Source organism: Nicotiana tomentosiformis, chromosome 9 (assembly GCF_000390325.3).
Source record: "Nicotiana tomentosiformis chromosome 9, ASM39032v3, whole genome shotgun sequence".
Taxonomy (NCBI): domain Eukaryota; kingdom Viridiplantae; phylum Streptophyta; class Magnoliopsida; order Solanales; family Solanaceae; genus Nicotiana; species Nicotiana tomentosiformis.
In genome coordinates, this window is record NC_090820.1 from 49,467,355 (window position 1) to 49,471,592 (window position 4,238).

The 4,238-nt window shown below is 38.2% G+C and overlaps 1 non-coding gene across 1 annotated transcript; it reads left to right on the forward strand.

The window, feature by feature from the left end:
* Window positions 1-3,702: 3,702 nt before the first annotated feature.
* Window positions 3,703-3,809, forward strand: LOC117276882 (small nucleolar RNA R71). The gene has a single exon (XR_004507141.1). It is a non-coding gene; the product is annotated as a small nucleolar RNA R71 (small nucleolar RNA).
* Window positions 3,810-4,238: the final 429 nt, after the last annotated feature.

Sequence of the window (4,238 nt, forward strand, 5' to 3'; positions counted from 1 at the left end):
AATTGCACAGCGCGGCACCCCATGCGTCGCGGCAGTGAAGATTTCTCAGAGTACGGATGTTTCGTGCATTTTGATGTCCAGACTTCGTACTCGACCCCCGAACACAATCCCGGCTTAATCCCTTGGACTTTTACTCAGACATCAAAGCTCAAAATCACTCGACTTTATTCCATAACATCTACATGGCTTTGAATCACTCCTATAAAGCATAAAACACACAACAAGTGCAAAACACTATCAATTAAAGCTCAAAACAAATAAAGTGCAGTATATTAGAGTGCAATAAGCTACTAAAATACGAGGCTATAGCCTAACATCAACACCCCACACTTAAACCATTGCTTGTCCTCGAGAAATCAAACCACACTTCACATAGACATGACCATTCTCAACAACTCTCATAACTCATCATACCAAGAATATTTAAAACAGAATAAGCACAATACCGTAACATCCTAGCATCAAGATTTGACTCACAAGCACCACATATTATTTATAATCCGCTCACTTACTCTAACATAGAGGTCAACGACATTACCTTTCCTTCATGAATCAAGTGCCCTCACACAACAATAGAGAATAGTTCCACACACAATAGAAATTAGGAACAATTAGGAACTCAAGATAGAAAGAGTTCGCTCACTCTCAGAAACAACAATCATATGCCACAAACGATGTACCATAGGCTTGCCCGTAGTGTACTACTCTACTATATGAGCTCATTCATTCAAGGATCACGTAAGACTTTAATTGGTTGTAATGTAGGCTGCAGGCTATGATACATTTGGATATAAGAGTGACTACACCTCCTTAAGCAGTTTAATACATACATTTCATTGTTCAGAATCCCACATTTATGTCAAACTATAACTCCACCTTCACATCAATATACATTAACTTCCTACTTCTTTAAGCACAATTACATTAAGAGTCACCACTATCAAGGAATATTTTGCACAACAATACAACTATGTTTTCTTTTCTCTTTCAATTCAAGTGGAACTTATATTTTTTCAAAACAATGCACCTTTCTCCTATTTCAATAGTTTCACTCAAAAGCCAAACAAACCACCCCACACTTTAAATTTTACAAAGTTCATAACAAATTCAAGTTCTTACGAGAGGTATAAGGTTCAAATAGATAGTCAATTCAAACAAATAGGTAAAGCTTTTAACATGGTTGCCAAAGAAACAGGATTACAGGCTCAAAGAAGTTATGTATGATACATAATAATTAGGTGGGTAAAAGCATATCACTGGCTCAACAAAGAAAGGCCTATATCACTTCCAAGATTGAATAAAACTATTATTTCACTTTGCAAACACACGGGAAAAGTTCTAGACATCACATGCAATGCACAGAATAACACAAAACCTCACCCACGCATGGCACATGACTTACTCAGGATCAGACTCATCAAGACACTCTAGTCAAAGTAGTTAAGCAAAGTTAAGATCATACAATTTAAGGTACTTATACAAGAGTAAAAAACTGAGCCTAAGCATCACTACTAAAGCACTTACTATTCTCAAGGTATAATAAAGTCAAAAGAAATTGCTTTCAATTCAAATTACAGCACAAGGCTTCCTACTAGTCTACAAAACAAAAACTAACCACACACGGTTCAAACAAAACCCTTGAAAAAGAACCGTGACACAAAGAAAAACCAAGGGGGAGTTAATACATTACCTATAAGAGAAAATCTTTTTGACATTTTCTTTCGACTTTAATATCGCAAGAAACCTATCGAATGATATTCATCGTTGGGAAAAATAAAAATGTTTAATTTCTATGGTTACTTTTCGATTATTTTCTATCTCTAACTACTACAACTAACAATCCGAAAACTAACATACATATATATAGCATACATACATACATACATACAACATACATACACTTTAACTTGTGGCATATCCCCATGAAACACAATTAAAATGCATAAGGTAAAGGAAACTTCCTTTAACATCTAGTCGGGGTCTGAGTTGAAATCGGGCTCTATTCCTCGCTTCCAAACCAATGCACACATCCATGCAAACATTTTCTTCTCAGCCTTTTTGGGGTACACCCACACTTATCTTTCTCGCTCACTGCATCCTTCTCTTTCGCGCCCTTAACTTTCCACTCAACACATGCAGCCGGCCTTTTCTATTGTGCCCCCTTTGTTACATTTATCTCAAAAATCACAGTCTCCTTACCCACTCTCAGCATGAGTTTTCTTTCGTGTATATCTAATATAGCTCTACCCGTTACTAAGAATGGTCTTCCTAGGATGAGGGGTACCTCCTTGTTCTCCTACATATTCACCACTATAAAATCTACAGGAAATACAAACTTATTCATCCGAACTAACACATCTTCCACTATCCCCTCTGGTATTAATGTTGTTTGGTCCGCAGTTGCAAAGATATGGGTGCAGACCTTATCTCTCCAATCTCCTTCTCCAGTTTTTTGTAAATAGATAGAGTCATTGAATTAATTGAGATACCAGAATCACATAAAGACTTATCAAAACGAAACAGAGCAAGTTAACTTTTATGGGAGTTTGTTTTGCAATATCGCACTGCAATGCTCTATGAGCTTGACCACTGAGGTATCCTCGATTTTCCTATTCTTTGTAAGGATTTCCTTCAAGAATTTTGCATAACCAGGCATTTGTGAGAGTACTTATGTGAATGGTAATTTTACATGAACCTGTTTCAACACATCCAGAAATCTCCCAAGCTGCTTGTCCAGCTTTTCTCTATATTAGCATTTGGGGGAAAGGTAAAGTAGGCATGTGCTCGCTCTCATCATGTTCCTCCCTTCTTGGTTTTTCTTCCTTATTCTTTTTCTCCGATTTCATCAGGCTTTTATTTTTTTTCTCAACATCAATCTTCAGCAGCTCCCCACTTTCTTTTTCAAGTTTCACACCTTTTTGGATTGGGGCAGGATCTTTCAACACTTGCCTACTTCTCAGAGTTACAACATTCACTATTTCTTTGGGATTCTTTTTTGTATCAGCAAGGAAAGTTCCTGGAGCCCTCTCAGATAATAGTGTTGCAATATGTCCCACTTGTCTCTCCAGGTTTCGAAAACCAGTGCCCAATTCTTTGATAGCTGCTCCATGGGCGTCCAACCTCTTATCTGTCTTGATAATGAAAACCTTTATTAGATCCTCTAGACTAGGCTGGTTGGGCTATTGAGGCTGATATTGCTGCCTCTGCTGATTCATAAGGCCAGGAGCTCCTTATCCCTGGGGTCTAGAGTTATTTTGTTGCCAAGCATTCACAGTACCTCTAGATGAACTCCATGAAAAACCGGGGTGCCTTTGACCCATTGCATTATAATTTCCCACAACATTTACTTCCTTAATAGAGGCTTGACACTCATGAGTAGGGTGTCCTTTTTCACATATATCACAAGCTACGTGAGGCTCCTTTTGTATCGAGGCTAAGTTCAGATTCCTTATTTCTTTAGCCATAACATCAAGTTGTACCTGCACAGAGGTATTAGTATCAACTTGGTAAACACCAGTCGAACTTCTTCTTTCAGCACTCTCAGAGGGCCACTGATTTGCATCTTCAGATAACTCATCAAGATTTATAACTATCTCCTCTGGAGTCTTCTTCATCAAAGGGCCTCCAACTGCATTGCTCAATGTTCTACGTGAGGCCGGTGTCAATCCTTCCCAAAAATCCTGGAGTTTTATCAGAAGTTCAATTCCGCTATGTTGACACTTTCTAACAATCTCCTTAAACCTCTCCCATGCTTAAAAAATAGTTTCAATCTCTTTCTGGCAGAAGTTATGGATTTCTCTTCTAATCTTGCTCGTCTTAGTAGGGGAGAAATATTTATCAAGGACTTTTCTGTTCATCTCCTCCCAAGTTCTAATCGAGCCACTCCTTAGCATCATCTTTAAGTGAAAAGGGAAATGCCCATAAGTACACTGCATCTTGTGACACCCCATTGTATTGAAAGGTATTCATAATCTCTTCGAAATCCATTAGATGAGTGTTTGTATTTTTGTTTGGCTTCTCTCTGAAAACACAACAATTCTGAAGGGCTCGAAATTATTTGCCGCAATTGGAGGTTGTCTAACACTGGATAATCCTTGATTGTAGACCGGTCTACCATAATCACCAAGTGGTGTCCCAAGCAAGGGTTGGTGTTGATTAAGTTTGAGACCCCTATAATCTCTAATAGATGCTTCCTCAGCATCCCGTGCAACTTTTTCTCATTATTAGGATGCCTCTCT